Source organism: Kogia breviceps, chromosome 15 (assembly GCF_026419965.1).
Source record: "Kogia breviceps isolate mKogBre1 chromosome 15, mKogBre1 haplotype 1, whole genome shotgun sequence".
Classification (NCBI taxonomy): domain Eukaryota; kingdom Metazoa; phylum Chordata; class Mammalia; order Artiodactyla; family Physeteridae; genus Kogia; species Kogia breviceps.
In genome coordinates this window covers 41,349,522-41,368,544 of record NC_081324.1, presented here as the reverse complement: position 1 = coordinate 41,368,544, position 19,023 = coordinate 41,349,522, and the positions used below count along the sequence as shown (strand labels likewise).

General features: G+C 36.6%; 1 protein-coding gene across 44 annotated transcripts in view; it reads left to right on the top strand.

The window, feature by feature from the left end:
- DTNA (dystrobrevin alpha) overlaps nt 1–19,023 on the top strand; it is a 395,521-nt gene that overhangs the window by 209,867 nt on the left and 166,631 nt on the right. For 2 of the 44 annotated variants that reach the window (XM_067015467.1, XM_067015502.1), the window contains exons 1-2: nt 4,947–5,167; nt 6,629–6,846. The exons of 39 other annotated variants lie outside the window; for them this stretch is intronic. The gene's annotated coding sequence lies outside the window, so the exon portion shown is untranslated. Of the gene's footprint in view, nt 1–4,946; nt 5,168–6,628; nt 6,847–19,023 lie in introns of those variants that run through there. 3 more of the 44 variants (XM_059041347.2, XM_067015486.1, XM_067015466.1) reach the window with 3 other exon arrangements.

Sequence of the window (19,023 nt, the reverse complement as noted above, 5' to 3'; positions counted from 1 at the left end):
AGGGCAAAATGATCCCAGGTTTACAAATTAGTTATCTGTAGAATATGTAGCCATCAATTTCACAGTGCTGTTTAAAAACAGGTAATTTCTGTGATGTGTCAACAGTAGAAAAACACAAAGAAATCCTTATTATTTATAGCAACATTATTACAATTCAAAAGAGGAGTGCATGTTTTGAAAACATCTTAAGGGTAAAATAGAATATCTTGATATTGAGCTATCTAAATTGAAATGGCTTTCAATAGCCTTGTTCTTTCATAAGAAATTTTCATGAATAGAATAGATACTAATCCGATTAATATTTTTTAGGTCAGCTGCTCAAAGCAGCCCAGGAAACTCTGTGCTTGCAAGAACTGTTCAGTAGATCACAATCTTTTTTTTGTTGCTGTTAACAAGTTTTCTTATTTGATTTAAACCAGTGCCCTAACAATAAAGCACTTTGTGGTATTATAAAATAAATAACAGTTTTAAAATATGACCTGAAAAAAAATCACCTTTGCAGGGGTTCAAATTGTTTTGTTTTAATTTCATTGACATTAGCAGCCAGTTTTTTGTAGCCATGCTGTTTAATTCAAGCTCGTGACCTCTGAACCTATGTTGTTACCTTGAGTTTGTGGGAAATTAGGTGCCCTCCCGTCTGAAGAGAGAGCAGTGAAGCAAGTAACCTTGTAAGCTCCCTCCCATGTCTCTGGGTCCAGGGCTTGGCAAATCAACTTCCTGGTGGACAGTATTCTGAAGCATGATGTCACAAAAACTGTTTCTCCCTAGGTGATTAAATTCTTCATATGAAATTAAGTGGGTCGCACCAGCACAGGTTATGTTACAAATTTTGTTCAGACTGAGCGAGAAGTTAATCTTAACATTTGCAGAAGGGGATTTAAAACTTTGTGAAACCAAATATACTGACATCTTAAGACAGACAATCAAACCAGTCGCTTTAGCCCCTGACAAAGGATGTTGGCTAATCATATTAAATGCTCTAGTAGCAGTCTACATTAACTACATAAACGATATGCTCTTAAATTTACAAAATGAAGAACAATCAGATACATAACCAATCCGCAGGAGAAAAAAAAGGCACACGGTAAAGACCAAAGAAATGAATGCAAGCAGTGAGTTTCTGTTCAGCCAGCCACACATGAGAATAGTTATGAATTATTCAAATTGTGGTCCTATTAGCCTTTCCTTCATCAGCTGTCCTGAAGAGGATTAGGGGGTGCTGATTTTCCAATGTAGGTGCTTCTTGCCTCTTTGCATGTTCTGCCTCACTTATGTGCTTTATAGAATTGTGTCGTCATGAGTCACAACACTTAAGGATTTTTCAGAGTTGTAGCAGTGCCAAAGCTATTTTAATAATCTCTACTGATTCATTGTAGGGCTTTTTTTCTTTTTAATAATGTTAAAGAAATCTTGCAGTGTGCAACATTCATTTTATTCTTTCTGGCAACTTCCTGCAATGAAAGTTTTTTCTCTCCCACGGGTCTTTCTTAACCCCTGGCTGCTTCTTTGCACTATAAGTCTTCAAAGGGATTTTGATGCTAATTTTCCAATGCAGTTGGCTTTGGTGTCAGGTAATTTCCTGAGTTAGATGACCGTGGAGAAAAACAGCTAAAAGGCTGTATTGGTGGGCAGTTTACAGCCCTTGTTACAGATCAAGGTGATCTTTTTTTTTTAATTGAAGTACAGTTGATTTACAATGTTGTGTTAATTACTGCTGTAAGGGTGATCTTTTGAAGGCTACTGTCAATCCAACATTGGTAAATTGTTTAAAATGCAATCTATGTATGTAGTTTCTAATCTGAAGCTCTTTATGATAAAAGTTCTTTATACCCCATTTTAATTTGAAAAAAACCCAATAAATAACATATAGACCATTTCTTGAGAATCCAAGTAACAAAATGAACTGCTTTCCTTAATGTGTTTTTCTTTCATATTTTAAAGAAACTTTTAATTGACTACCAAGTTTAACATTCTTCCCACAGTCCGTTTTGCACTGAGAGTATGTATAACCTTTTTTTTTAACATCTTTATTGGAGTATAATTGCTTTACAATAACAACCTTTTGACTGGTTATCCTCCCCTAGCTGGTTTGGAGGTGGGAGCAAGCAACCCTAGATATTTGCCTGAAATGGTTGCTGTATTCATGCTGTGTCCTTACCCAAACTTATACTATGAAGCAAATGATTGATAATGAGTATCTGATTGAAAATGACAGTTTTATCAGCAAGAGAAAGTCAGGTGTCAGTGCACTTTCTCGTTGTGCCTCTTGTTAAAAAATCATAAAACATTTTTACCAAATAGTACAAGCAATGATTTATTGAGCATTTAGTTTGTTTCCAAGCTCACTGCTTGGTGCTTCCCTTGAACTATCTTATTTAATCTTTTTTCATAACTCTTTAAAGTAGGAAGCTTACAGAAGAGTAATCCAGGTTTAGAGAGGTTAAATAATCTCTCCAAGATCCCAAACTAGCACCGGCAGGGCGGGCAGGAGCCGGGTTTCACACCCACATCTGGGTAAGTCCAAGATTGATCTTCTTAAGAGCTCTGAGCTCCTACTGTCCACATCCTTTTGTGGTAAAGAATATTAAGGAAAAACCTGTGCAGACCTCTTAAGGGTTTAACCACAAGAGGGAAAGCTTTGAACACAGTTCTGGAGGAGCTGAGGTTTCCTCCACGGAACTAAGATAAAACATTCACTTCCTGCTGTATCCATTTAAGAAATAGCAACTGAACAAAATGAAAAGAAAACCTACGGACTGGGAGAAAATATTTGCAAACAATGCGACCGACAGGGGATTGATTTCCAAAATATGCAAACAGCTCATACAACTCAATAACAACAAGAACAAAAGCCGATCAAAAAATGGGCAGAAAACCTAGACACTTCTCCAAAGAAGACATACAGATACAGGTGGCTAATAGGCATATGAAAAGATGCTCAACATTGCTAATTATTAGAGAAATGAAAATCAAAACTACAATGAGGTACCACCTCACAACAGTCAGAATGGCCATCATCAAAAAGTCTACAAATAATAAATGCTGGAGAGGATGTGGAGAAAAGGGAACCCTCCTGCACTGTTGATGGGAATGTAAATGGGTGCAGCCACTATGGAGAACAGGATGGAGGTTCCTTAAAAAACTAAAAATAGAGCTACCATATGATCCAGCAATCCCACTCCTGGGCATATATCTGAAGAAAACTCTACTTCAAAAAGATACAAAAAGTATCTTGAAGTAGAAAAAACTCTACTTCAAAAAGATATGAACCCCAATGTTCATAGCAGAACTATTTACAATAGCCAAAACATGGGAGCAAAGTAAATGTCCATAGACAGATGAATGGATAAAGAAGATGTGCTATATATACAATGGAACATTACTCAGCCATAAAAAAAGAATGAAATAATGCCATTTGCAGAAACATGGATGGACCTAGAGATTATCATACTATGTGAAATAAGTCAGAAAAAGAAAGACAAATACCATATGATATCACTTATATGTGGAATCTAAAATATGACACAAATGAACTTATTGACAAAACAGAAACAGACTCACAGACACAGAAAACAAACTTATGGTTCCAAAGAGGAAGGGGTGTGGGGGAGGGATAAATTAGGAGTTTGGAATTAGCAACTACAAACTACTATATTTAAAATAGATAAACATAGAAAAACAACAAAGTCTTACTGTATAGCCCAGGGAACTATATTCAGTGTCCTGCAATAAGCCATAATGGAAAAGAATATGAAAAAGAATATATATATTTATATAGATATATTTATTTTTTATGCATATTAAAAACTGAATCACCTTGCTGTACATGAGAAACTAACACAACATTGTAAATCAACTATAATTTTAAAAAATAAATAAATAAGAAATAGCCCCTGAGCCCTCCGTTGGACCAAAACTGTTGCTGATTACTTGGTGTAGAAAGATAAGACATCTCCCTTCCTAGGAGAGTCCATATCTAAAGAGAGAAGTTAGGTATATAAACACATTATTATGAAATATGAGCTAAATTTGGGAAGTAAGCAAGACTGTGGAAGCAGCAGGGTGGCAGTGCAAGGCCTGAGGGACAAAGCAGTCGCTGGCTGGAGGACAGAGCCCCATGGTGGGACGGAGGAACAGCAGCTGAAATAAGGTGAAGCCCCAGTCACCCAGGACTCCTCCCATCAGCCTTCCTAAAGTATTGGGAATAAAATGGACGTGATTCCTTAAATCTTAATTATGTAGCCATTGGTTTGGGGATCCCAGGATTGTTCAGAGTTGATATTGTCCCAACACCTAGATCTCTATTTTTAATATAGAGCCCCCAGATATAGTTTGATTGATTCTAGTAGGCGGATTAGGCTCATAGATTCAAATCTATGAGCATTTTAAATACAACTGAAATCTAATCTGTTTAAGTAACAGTTAAACACAGGGTTTTGATGAGAAGAAAATGAAGAATTTTACCTCCCACCTCTGAACTGTGATTAAAAGTTTGCCCTAGAAAAATACTTTGAGACTAGCCCTTCATATAATGATGTAGTGTTTTTCAGTGTCTGTGTTTATTGAGTCATTTCATGTATTTTTAAAAATATTTTTAAAGATGCAGTGAGATTAATGCTGCATTTCCAATGAGTTAGTAACTGGCACTTCAAAATATTTGGTCAGCAGAAGTAGTAGATAATGATCAGTATTTCAAGGGATTAGTGGCAACTTAAAAGTGCATATAGGTATTTCACTAGTTGGTTTAAATGTCCTGGGAGCCCATTTATTCTTACATCTCTGTTATTCATTTTTCTTTTTCTATTTTCCTTGTTCATGAAGTTGAGTCAGCAACTGAAACATATTCAAATTAGACTCGTCATACAGGAAAAAAAAAACCTGACTTTGTCAGGGTGGGTGGAGGGGAAAAAAGCAACTTTTTGTCAGTCTTTTGTATTTCAGCAGCTGGATTCATTGCTACCATGGTAACGGACCACATGATGAGGTGTATTAGATTGCTGTGTGTTGAGCACAGGGGAAGAATGAACACAGCGTTTTATTGAAGTTAAAGGTTACTTTGGAGTTTCTTCTGTGGAAATGTGTAAGGTCAAATAATCTAGCTTTCAGCATATGTAGTACTTTAGAGGAAGAATTAGGGGCATGTTGCTGCATTTAACTACAAAACCAGGTAAGGTTCAGTTGAATCTATGAAACTGACCTCCTCTTACTTCTTCTGTTGCAGTGGCATAACTTGCCGGGTGGAATTTCACTGTCACCCGCCCCCCACATGGGCACAGGACAAATTTCTCCTGTCTCCATACCCCAACTCCCCCACCTCCGATTTCATCTGTTTTTAATTTGAAAGTCTGAAACATTGTGAATTTGTATAGTTCTATGGTATTACGGGTGAGGGTGTGCATGCAAGTCAAAGAAAGAAAACTGGAAAGGAAGTCATAAGAATGCAATAAATAGCATCTTTGGATCAATGTAAACCTGGGAAAAGTGCTTCCTTGTTTTCTTCTTTGAAAACGGTCCACTTTTCTTAGAGGACACCTTATTAGTGGCATGGATCCAAAGCTGCTTGTCTCTTATATTAAATGAAGCCGTAAGACCAAGTTCTCCAGCATGTTATTCAGTGTATTTATTCTATCTGGGCTTCCATGCCTCTTTCTTTCTATTACTACCAACCTTATCCAACACGAAGAGTTCGGTTTTATCTGTAATTTTTACAACGTATTTTTTTTCCATTAATATTCCATTCTTTCAGACACTGTGGTCATATGTGTCTTAGGGGATTTGAAAATAGAAGTAAATACGATACGGGGTAGTAGAAAATGAACTCTTTTGCTTAGAGGCTGGTAAGAGCCGAATGTAAACAATTCAGTGTGGCTCCGTGAAGCATCAGTTCCCAGAGCACAGGCGACTCCTCATTGCGTTGTTTACGTATCACCCTAGCAGCTTGCTTCAAAAGGGGAGGCTTTGGTATGTGCGGAGCAAGTTAAAGAAGAAGAAAATTTATGAATAACTTGTTTTGATTTCTTGTTCCTGCTTTCTGCTGATGTTTGATGTTTAGCTTTCTCATAAGACATTAGGATTTACTTTCATTTTTTAGTTAAGGGCTAACCTAGGCAACTTTTCTCCTCCTTGAACAAAGTTGTCTTGGGAGCTTCAGAGACAAAACCTAACTAAAACACTAGCAGAACCCACCGTTATTCAAGGGTATTCACTGGAGTGTTTTCTTATAGGAGAGGCTTGAAAAGTACTTTTGAAAAATACTTTCTTAGCTAAAAGCAATTTATTTGCCACTAATTGGCACCTATTAGGATAAAAGCCAATAAATTATTCCAAGGTTAGTCCTATACCACTCTTTTTTCAAAAGGAACACTTAGATTTTTTAAAATTCGTTTATGCTCTGTGATTTTCATTGCTATTTTCTTAGTCTCTCTAGTTTTCATACATTCAGGCCATCTTCTAAATTTGACCATAATTATTCAAAACAATTTTTTGCCATGATTTCAAATAAGGGGAAGTATTTCCATGGTAACAAATATCAAAAGCATTATAATAGCACATTTGTAACATTTGTAAAATGTCCATGCTTGTATCCAAATTCACTCTTTCTTTTTTCCCTTTGTTGCTTTGAATACAGAACAAGCTATGAACATGTCCTCCAAAATATTTTCACAAGCCTAAGTTGTTATTACTTAAAAATAGGAAATTACCAAGAAGTGGTGAAAGATGGTACCTGGTAAAATATTTTAAATTGTGAAATTCTCACAAGGTATTGGCAGTACCTGAGGTAGAAAGAGAGAGAAAGGCGCAGAGAGACACAGAGAGAAGACACAAGAAAAGAAAAATAGGCAAAAGGTAAAGCTAAAAGTGTGAATGATCTCTTAACCAAGCTTTCTTCTTTCTCTCAGTATTGGAATGGGTTAAACCTCTATACACAAAAAAAGAGAGAAAGTATAGTGTGGATGAGGTGAAGTTAGCAAGAAATACTAGCATTCCACTTTTCCCTGTTTCAAGTATGTGATAAGGCATGAATAGTTCCTTTCTATTAATTGAAATGAAAACAAATTCCTATAGCTGAATATGTTTCAGTCCTTCCTGTTTTGGGCTAAGATATCAGCTAGCTTAGGCATTAGAGCTAGAAGTGTATAAAAATCAATATATACCCAATTTTTGTGATTTTTATACACTTGACACTAGACCATATGCACATGTCCATTTTTAAGGTTATCATAACTGAGAGGTCCATAAGATAGCTCCTTTTAAATTTTATTTTTTAATAAGAATTGTATGTATTTAAGGTATACAACATGATTTGATATACATGTATGTAGTGAAATGATTACTACAGTCAAGTTAATTAACATATCTTCTCAAATAGTTACCATTTTGTGTGTGTGATGAGAGCACCTGAAATCTATTAGCAAAGTTGTGTTATACAATATACAGAATTATTAACTCTAGTCACCAGGCTGTACATTAGATCTCTAGACTAGTTCATCCTACATAAGTGCAACTTCATACCCTTTGACCAACATCTCCCTGTTTCCCTCACCCCATATCCCCTGGTAGCCATCATTCTAACCTCTGCTTCTATGTATTGACCTTGTTTAGATTCCACATATAAGTGAGATCATACAGTAGTTTTCTTTCTATGTCTGCCTTATTTCATTAGTATAGTGTCTTCCAGGTTCATCTGTTTTGTTGCAAGTGGCAGAATCTTACTCTTTTTTAAGGCTGAATAGTATTCCATTGTATGTATATGCCACAATTTCTTTATCTATTCATCTGCTGACTGACACTTAGATTGTTTCCATATCTTGGTTATCACCATTAATGCTACAATGAATGTGGGAACACAGATATCTCTTCCAGTACTGATTTAATTTCCTTTGGGTATATACTCAGAAGATGGATTGCTGGATTATACGGTAGCTCTATTTTGAGTTTTTATAGAAGCCTCCACACTGTTTTCCATAATGGCTGTATGGAATACTTTATAGTCTTAAGAAGAGAAATGACTTTTGATGTTCTTGCTTTAAATTAGAAATTTTGCAAAGATGTTTTGATTGAATCATTTTTGTCAACTCTTGTTTAAATCATGCTTTATTGTTAATTTTGAAAGATTGGGATTATTTCTTAACATTTTAGCTCTAATTTCTAGAGTTCCCTAGCCTTGCAGACAAATAGCTAATTATCTGCAAACATTTACCTCTATTAAGGAGATGGATGTTCAACAGTCATGGTAAAGAAGAATCATATTGACTATTATAGCCTCTTCAACAAAACTAATGATAATTTTTCCACCCCAAGGCAATGTTTCTGAAATAGATGAAGATCAAGCCAATGAATGATGACTCAGTATCAGCTAGATATTCTACTTTTAGGTGTTGCTATTTTTAAACCTATGACTTCATTAAAGTGGATTTTATTATTGACAACCATGTGGTTTTTTGTATGAAAAAATTGGACTCTTTTAAAATATTCTTAAATGTTTCAAATGAAAAAAAGAGTAGTTGTATCATGATCATGATGGTGATTATAATGGCAATAATGGTTAATTCAGAGAGAAAGACAGACTTCATTAGAAAGCTGTAAGCTCTGTATGTAGTCAAAGGCCAATGTTTTTTAGAAAGAAATGGAAAATTTCTAATAGGTGGTATGATTTTCTGATATTTCCTCCCAATTTTCATTAATTCCATTAATAGCATTTACAAATCACTAACAATAGTGCTTGTTATGTTCTTCTCAGAGTTTATTATAAAAGATGTTGACTTTGTTCAATAAGCAATAGAGGCTTCCATCAATAAAGATTAAACTCACCAATAATTGTACAATGTGTGGGCCAGTATCTGATAGGAAAAGAGTAAGTGCATTGCCAGGAATGAACGATTTGTTACATTTTTAATATATAAAATGGTACAATCAACTGGTTTCACTTTTATGATAATATTAGCTTGATACATTTTAGAGTGATATTATTATTATTATTCCCCTCTACCTGGCACTTACATTATAAAATGTTCGCTCTTGACACAATATAAATATCTTAATTATCTTTTAAATTTTTAATTATTTGTTTTAAATATCAATGATATTTCATGTCTGAAACTTACTAATTTGGGTTTGTTTGGGAAAAAATTATACTTAGAAAAACCACTTGCCTCTACCTACCCTCACATGAAAAAAAATAGCAGATGGATTAGTAATTCCAATATAAAATGTGGATCCATCAAAGTAGTAGAAGAAAATATAGAACTTGAGATAGAGCAGTATGCCTTCAAAGGCAGAAACCATAAAGGAATGGTTATATGAAAACTTATTACTTCTGGAAAATGCTATAAGCAAAACTAAAAGTCAAATAGCAAACTAGAATCAATATTTGCAACACATATGAAAGAGAAAAGGTGATATCTGTAATATATAATGAAATCTCATAAATCAATAAGAAAGAGAACAGCACTAACTTTTTCCCCTTGCAAAAGCTTCTTTATTTCTCAGTTCCACCGTACTGCAAAACTCCTCAAAAGAGTTGTCTATTATCTCTATTTTATTTCCTATCCTCATATGCCCTCTTATATTCACTCCATTCAGGCTTTATAACTTTGGCAAAGTAATCAATCTTCATGTTTCAAGGTCCAATGATTATTTTTCAGTTTCATCTTGTTAACTGCCAGCAGTGTTTGACACAGTTGATCATTTCCTCTTTCTTGAAATATTTATTCACTTGGCTTTAAGGGCATCATATCTCTTTGATTTTCCTTCTACCTCATAGACCATTTGTTCAGAGCCTCCATTGTTGATTTCTCCTCCTCAGCATTTATTGGAGTCTACCAAGGCTTAATGCCCAGCTCTCTTCTTTTTTTTTTTTTTTTTAACATCTTTATTGGAGTATAATTGCTTTACAATGGTGTGTTAGTTTCTGCTTTATAACAAAGTGAATCAGTTATACATATACATATGTTCCCATATCTCTTCCCTCTTGCGTCTCACTCCCTCCCACCCTCCCTATCCCACCCATCTAGGTTGTCACAAACCACCAAGCTGATCTCCCTGTGCTATGCAGTTGCTTCCCACTAGCTATCTATTTTACGTTTGGTAGTGTATATATGTCCATGCCACTCTCTCACTTTGTCACAGCTTACCCTTCCCCCTCCCCATATCCTCAAGTCCATTCTCTAGTAGGTCTGTGTCTTTATTCCCGTCTTACCCCTAGGTTCTTCATGACCTTTTTTTTTTTTTCCTTAGATTCCATATATATGTGTTAGCATACGGTATTTGTTTTTCTCTTTCTGACTTACTTCACTCTGTATGACAGACTCTAGGTCCATCCACCTCACTACAAATAACTCAATTTGTTTCTTTCTATGGCTGAATAATTTATCCATTCATCTGTTGATGGACACTGAGGTTGCTTCCATGTCCTGGCTATGCACTAATTTTTTAAGACCTTTTTTTAGTGCAGTTTTAGGTTTGCAACAAAATTGAGGGGGGCGGTACAGAGATTTCCCATATACTCTCTGTCCCCACACCTGCATGACCTCCCTCATTATCAACCCCAGTCACCAGAATGGTACAAAATTTTTTACCAAAGGTGAACCTACATTGACATATAATAATCACCCAAAGTTCATAGTTTACCTTAGGGTTCACTCTTGGTGGTGTACATTATATGGGTTTGGATCAAAGTATAATGAGAGATACATATATATATATATATATATATATATATATATATATATATATATATATATCCATTGTTATAATATCATATAGAGTATTTTCACTGCTCTAAAAATCCTCGGTGCTCTGCCTAGTTATCTCTTCTCCCCACACACACAAACCCCTCCCCCATCTCATCGTGGAAACAACTGATCTTTCTACTTTTGCTATAGTTTTGCCTTTTCCAGTATGTCAGGTGGTTAGAATCATACAGTATATAACCTTTTCATATTGGTTTCTTTCACTTTATAGTATGCATTTAAGTTTCCTCCATGTCTTTTCATTGCTTGATAGCTCACTTTTTTTAGCACTGAATAATATTCCATTGTCTGGATGTACCACAGTTTATTTGTTCACCTACTGAAGGACATTTTGGTTGCTTCCAAGTTTTGGTAATTGTAAATAAAACTGCTCTAAACATCTATATGCAGGTTTTTGTGTGGAAATAAGTTTTCAGCTTTTTGGGGGTAAATAACAAGGAGTGCAATTACTAGAATATATGGTAAGAGTATGTTTAGTTTTGTAAGAAACCACCAAATTGTCTTTCAAAGTGGCTATACCATTCTGAATTCCTACCAGCAATGAATGAGAGTTCCTGTTGCTCCACATCTCACCAGCATTTAGTGTTGTCAGTTTTCTGGACTTCAGCCATTCTAATAGGTGTTTAGTGATATCTCATTGTTTTAATTTGCATTTCCCTAATGACATATGATGTAGACATTTTCCATATGCCTGTTTGAAATCTGTATATCTTTTTTGGTGAGGTGTCTGTTTAGGTCATTGGCTCATATTTTAACCAGATTGTTTTCTTATTGTTAAGTTTTAAGAGTTATTTGTATATTTTGAATAACAGTCCTTATCAGATGTGTCTTTTGCAAATATTGTCTTCCAGTCTCTGGCTTGGTCTTCTCATTCTCTTGATATTGTCTTTCACAGAGCAGCATTTTTAATTTTAATGAAGTTCAGCTTATCAATTATTTCTTTCATGGATCATGTCTTTGGTGTTGTATTCACTATTATTTTAAAAATACCTACAAATTAAACAAACAAATACCATTTTAATCTTTAGCAAATATTTTTAAAAGAGAGAAGCAAGAAGAAGAGAGAGGGTGATAACACCCAGTGTTAGGAAGGGGTGGAAAACGCTGCTATTGAGAGTATAAATTGACACATTGGGGAGGGGGTCAGCCTCGAAATGTGTAGCAAAGAATTTTAAAATTACACACCCTTGGACCCAACAATTCTACTACTAGGAAAATATCCTAACAATAAATGGTCAAGCATATATACAGGGTTTTTCATTGTTGTGATGTTTATGAGTATAAACAAGGGCAGTCATTATGAAAAAAAAATATCTGAGAAATGTAACAAACATGCCAGCTCGTTTCTGCTCTGATAGCTCTAAAGCTGTAAGAAGTCATAGACATGGCTCTGTGCTTACCTAGAGCCAAACCTGCTCCACTGCTCCTCTTTTTAGTTGGAATATATATAGGCAGCATGTTGTAGAGAAAAGGGTCTTGACTTAAGAGTCAGAATGCCTGGGTCCTGCTGTGGGCTAGCTGAGATAATCTAAGTATACAAATATAAGGCATTATTCAAATGCTAATGTTAGAGAGTAGAAAAGTTCCTGAATCCCTTTATCCACATATATGCATTTGTCTTCACAACTGATGTTTTCAATTAAAAGTCCCCTATCAAATTGGGGGAGAGAGGGTACATTTTTATAATTGCACTGAAAGAAAGTGCCAGATGGTGAAATCTGGAATGGCTTGACTTTGATAGAAAACAGCATAATATTTTGAATAAGATATACTTCCCAATTGTTACTGCTTGAATTTCATTTAAAAGAAATTTCTGCTCATATAAGGATGGCAGAGGATAATTGATGTCAACTGTAGCCTAGCATTTAGGTGTAGTGAAGATGGCAGAAATCTAGAGGAGTGTTGTTCAATGGAAACTTCTGTGGTGTTAGAAATGTTGTCTACACTGTCCAGTACAGTAACTACTAGTCACATGTGGCTGCTGATCACTCAAAATAACACTAGCATGACTAAGGAACTATATTTCTAATTTTATTTAATGCTAAGTAATTTAAATTAAATAGCCACATTTGACAAGTGCTTTTCTCTTGGACAGTGCAGCTGTAGAATTAAGCACAGCAAATCTGTGAGGATTTTTTATGTAATTATTTAATTTTTTATTTAATTTAATGTATGGATTCATTTCAAGCGTCTATGATGAATTAGGGTGACATAGGATGAAAAGGGGAATATTCTTTATGAAATTTCCCTTCCATTCAAAGAAATACTAATCAGAGAGATACTTTGATTCTGGAGCCTGTTAAGTCCAAGGTTTCCCATAGAAGTCTTGGTCTCAAATATTCCTTAGCCTTGCTCACTCAAGAATTCTAATGTTCATTCATTTTCTCATTGATTAAAAAAAACACTTAGGTTGAATTTATATGTTTCAGTGTGTAAGAAAAAAATGCACTATTTTCCCTTATTCTCACACTACTACCACACTCACAACACTTCTTACCAATGACACATCTTACCTCATGTGCCCGATGCACAGTGAGGCCAAACAAATCGAAACATTGGAGTTTGGAGCAGAGAAAGGTTTATTGCAGGGCCGTGCAAGGAGACAGGTGGCTTGTGCCCAAAAGAAAACCTCAACTCTTGAAAGGGTGTCAGCAAAGCACTTTGAAAGGCAAAAGAGGGGTGAGGTTGGTGGTTGCAGACCTCTTGGTGGAGGAATCCTTTGTTCTTGCAGCTGTCCATGTAGGTCAAGTCAGATGTTCCTGTAAACGTCCAACAAAACAAATGTTATTCTCTGTTCTGCAACTTTTATCTGTATATGAATGGACTCTTAAAGGTCAGAGCCATGAGAATAGGCTATCCTGTGTATTTCAGGCTGTAAGCAACATTCTTTTAAGCAAGGTGCAGAGCCAGCATGACTAAGCACAGATCAACAAAGCACAAAAGCTAAAGCAAAAGGAACAGATCTAATATGGGGTCAGTTTTGTTCTTCGCTATTATATGCTGTCACCAGATGTATGGATTTTCCACACCAAGCAATTATGACTAACTGCCTGGAGTCAGTGTCAGATCCCTCAGGGTAAGGGCTCAGTTGCACAGACTGCCCCCACTCCCATTTCACATGCCAGTTGCAAGTCCAGGTTGTCACCTGTGCTTCTCACAGACTGACTACAAATTGGGAGGTTCCCACAACTGCCTCCTCAGTTTCAATCGTTTGCTAGATCAGCTCACAGAACTCAGGAAAACACTTACGTTTACTGGTTTATTGTATAATATTATTGTATAGTAAAGAATATGATAAAGGATACAGATGACCAGCAGATGAAGAGATACATGGGTGAGCTCCAAAAGGGTCCCAAGCACAGGCACTTCTGTTCCTGTGGAGTTGGGATACAGCACCTTCCCAGCACATGGATGTGTTCACCAACCCAGAAGTTCTCCAAACCCCATGCTTTGGGGATTTTTATGGAAGCTTCATCATGTAGGCACGATCATTCATTAACTCAATCTCCAGTTCCTCTCCTGGAGGATAGGGGTGGGGCTAAAAGTTCCAAGCTTCTAATCATGGCTTGGTCTTTCTGGTGACCAGCCTCAATCCCAAAGCTACCCAGGAACCCACCAAGAGTCACCTCATTAAAACAAAACTCCTATCATCTAGAAAATTCCAAAGGACTTAGGAGCTTGGCATCAGGAACCAGGAACAAAAACCAAATATTAGCACAAAAGATGCTCCTAGTGTTCTTATCTTCTTAATTTCTTAGGAAATTACAAGGATTTTAGGAGCTCTGTGCCAGCAACTGAGGGCAGAGACCAAAATATTTTTTTTCTATTATTTTAAAATCAGACACTATACTTGACATTGAAAAGATAATGTCTCTCCAGAGTCCCTAGATGAAGAGTTTCCTTGGAATATGATTAGGAGTCATATGATACAGAACAGATATTATGGAGGAGGGGTGAGAAAGTGCTTTGTGAAGAAGGAAGCACTGGGATAAACTTTTACAGTAATATGCATTAAATAGGAAGCTGGGGAAAGGAGAATTTATAGAGAGGGAACAGTATAGAAAAATCAGGGAGAAATGAGAATCAGAAATCTCTGGAAATGTAAGCTAGTCATGAAGATGTAACGAGGATAGAATTCAGAAAGATGTTCAGGCATCACCAGATCATCATCATCATCACCACCACCATCACCACCATCACCATCACCACCACCACCATCACCACCACCACTATCACCACCATCACCACCACCATCACCATCACCACCACCATCACCACCATCATCACCACCACCATCACCACCATCACCATCATCATCACCACCATCGTCATCACATCATCTTCACAATCACAATAACCACGTACTGGACACTTAGCATTAGGCCAAGCACGTTTCGTGCATTATTTTATTTTATTCTCACCACAACCTATGAAGCAAATATCGTCCTCATTTATTGATAAGAAAACTGCATCACCAGTGAGTAGCAAGCTGGGACCTCAGGCCAGAGGCAGCCATGCTGAGTCTCCACCTATACTGAGTGTTATCTCTCTTCTATGAAATTTAAACTGCTTTATCCTGAATAATCTGGTTAACCATATACATTTAAGGAAATTCATACTGGCAGCAGCACAGAAAATAAACTAGAGGGAAGACATACTTGATGGATGGAAATAAGTGAAGAAGTTGTTAATGCTACAATCCAGAACAAGAATAAGAGAGGTTCTGAGCTAAGGAAGTAGAAGTGGAACTTGAAAAGGAGATTGTTTGACTCCTTTGTCAGGTGTTGTGTCTGGTGTCTGTCTTTACAGTAAGTCAGGTAGAGAACATCTGACTTATTTTTTTAAGCCTCCCTGAAAAGTGTCAATTCCTGTACGCAGCACTAGAGCAAGATTATTGTGGCCAAGGAAATAGCATATTTTATAATATGCAAGTTTTCCTAACAAGATGAGCCTGCATAAATCATCCTGTTGGAAGCAAGTGTCACTACATCATCTATGTTGTTGAATGTGTGGCTCATCACAATATTATGTGAAGATGTAAGATAACTAAGGTGGGAACTTTATATTCATGAAATTTTCCCTTTCATAAAAATCTTGTTGGTTTTTTTTTTGATATTGACAAATAGTGATTTTTTTTCTTTCCAACATCCAAGAATTTTTAAAATACATAATTAAAGCTCATTTAGAAAGGTCAAAAGACAGTTCCCTTTATCATTGTGAAAACAGTCTTCAGCTTGAATTTCTGATTTGGGTACATTATTAGTCTCCTGCCTTTGCCCCATTTGGGTAGATTTTTTTTTTTCTTTTGGCAGCATATCCAAGTTCATCTATGGGTGGAAGATAGTAGAAGCTGGTACTTCCAGCATCAGAGATCCACGTTTCCCAAGAAATTAATCTTGATTTCTTCCAAAGTCTTACGATTCTGGTAAAATGCAGAAAAAGAAGGTGGAGGAGATGGAGTGTTGTCTTGGAAATAAAGAGCTGGGGGGAGGAGGAGAGGGTATTGCTGAAGGGGATGCACAGTAGCCTGACATTAAGGAGGACTTTGGTGGTAACTGCCAGCCAGAGGAGGTAAGGAGGGAATAGTAGCCATTTGGCCAATGGGCTGATCATGGAATTCTTTCCAGTATTTTGGATGACAGTGGGAAACCCAAACATACTAGAAGACACACAGGAGCACATTATATTAGAGTTCTGTGAGTTCTCTGATATAATAAAATAGAATACTTTCTAAGCACCAGATACTGTTCTAAATGTTTTTTGTTTAACTCATTTAATTTTAATTTATCCTCATTTAGAGAACAATACCTAGCACATAGAAATCACCGAATATATATAAGTACTTATTATCTTTCCTTTAATCCTCACAATAACCCCATGAATCAGGTACTTTAATCATCTTTATTTTACAGATGAAGAAATTAAGTCTGAGAGGTTAAGTAATCTCTCCAAGGGCGTACAGTTGATGAGAGAGAGTGCTATAGTTAGTGCGGTTCAACGACTATGCCATCTTGCCTTAATCTATGTAAAAGCTATCATATGTAAAGAGACAGTACTTGTAAAGTGCTTATAAAGTATCTGACATTTGGTAAATTCCTGAAGATGTTAGCAGTTATTATTATGTAATAAGATTTAGAAAATGTTCTGGTAATTATATTGTTTTATACAACATTACTCAGAAATAGTAACATTTTTAGGGCAGCTTTGGATTTTTCTTATGTAAGTTTAAGTAAAGCTTTATTTAATGAGCATGCCCATTATAAATTGGAGGAATCCTCTTTCTACCCAAATACTATCCATCTGTTTGACTGGCACAGTTGAGGTTTTCACCTCAAAGAATGTGCCTCATAGAAATGTTCCATATACACATCTGTGTAGCTCTGACCTTTTGACAGAGAGTGATTAAAGCGAGCAAGTGAAATCCCCTTCCTTTATTGCTTGGTATTTCAATAATATGTCAATTTGTTCATTGCCATCTTGTTAGGAATTAAATGCTCTGATATTTGCATAACCTAAGGGAGCTAGTGAGTCGTTGACAGCCAGGAAGAGCAATCAGGCCAGAGGCTGGAAAGACGTATTCACAGGGGATGCATTGGTAACAGAGTCCTCAAGGTCACTAAGTGGTTCCAGGCAGAACCCAACCAGCCCCTAGAACAAAGTCAGGTGCAAACTTGGGTTCTGATCTCTTTTCCCAATAATATGGGTTAGTTGGGGGTAGGTGGATTCTCATCCTCTGAACCGAAAGAATGTTATGGAAGATTAGGTGATGTGAAATCTATCTGAAGTAGAATGTCAACAGATGCAGAATTACAGATACTTATACATCATAGACACAGGTAGTGCAGGAACAACAGCCCTGTTGTGCTGGAATTCCTGGAGAGAGTGATGCTGCTCTGGGTGGTACATGAGAAATGAGCAGCAGACAAGGCAAAGGAGGCTTGAGGACACCACAGCTCAGGACAGTAGACATGTGGGGACCTTAGAGGGATTCAGGAGACTGCAGAAGAGAGAGGGCAGGGTGGAGTCTCAAGCTGGGTGACCTTATCTTTATCTGTGACCTCAGAGTGTTGGTGCTAATGATGTCATTGGGCGAGTGTGCCAGGCTGCCGACCCCAGTAAGAGGATGACAAAGGAGACCAGCGGACCCCCCACCTTTCTGCTACTAGGGAAGGGTGGCCTGGGGGGATGGGGTGGGAAAATCTCTCTGGATGTTTGTCTTCTACTTTGGCATCCCCATCCCAGTTGACTACTTCTCCATGAGCTTAAATGGCAGTAGTTTCTTTCAACTATTGAGGAGTATGTTGATAATGCTAGTGATCCATAGGGTCTCCAAAGCAATCTCTTTGAATGTTACCTGTAGTTTATTATCTGGAGAAGTAACAGGCTCTTATTAACCATAATAACTAATATTTTGTATTGTGATTTACTGTTTGCAAAGTATTTTGACTGCATTGTATTTGAATCTCCTAACAATCCTGCAAGGAAGATGATGTCATCATTTCTTTTTGAAAGGGGAGGAGAATCAAGCTCAGTGTATGTCTCACAGGCACTGAGTTAGGAAGCAAAGCATAGATCTTTTTAAAAATTTTTTATTGAATTATAGTTGATTTACAATGTTGCATTAGTTTCAAGTGTACAGCAAAGTGATTCAGTTATACACACACACGCATGTATATGTATTCTTTTTCAGATTCTTTTCCATTATAGGTTATTTCAAGGTATTGAATATAGTTCCCTGTGCTATACAGTTGGTCCTTGTTGTTTATCTCTTTTATATATAGTAGTGTCTATCTGTTAATCCCAAACTCCTAATTTATCCCTCCCCCCTTCCCCTTTGGTAACCATAAGATTGTTTTCTATGTCCGTATGTTTCTGTTTTATAAACAAGTTTGTTTGTATTATTTTTTTAGATTCCACATATAAGTGATATCATATGATATTTGTCTTTCTCTGTCTGACTTACTCCACTTAGTATGATAAACCCTAAGTCCATCCATGTTGCTGAAAATGGCATTATTTCATTCTTTTTTATGGCTGAGTAATGTTCCATTGTGTGTGTGTGTGTGTGTGTGTGAGTGTGTGTGTGTGTGTGTGTGTGTGTGTTACATCTTATGTACCCATCCGTCAGTGGACACTTAGGTTGCCTCCATGTCTTGGCTATTGTAAATAGTGCTGCCATGAACATTGGGATGCATGTATCTTTTTTAATTAGAGTTTTTGTCTTTTCCAGATATATGCCCAGGATTGGGATTGCTGGACCATATGGCAACTC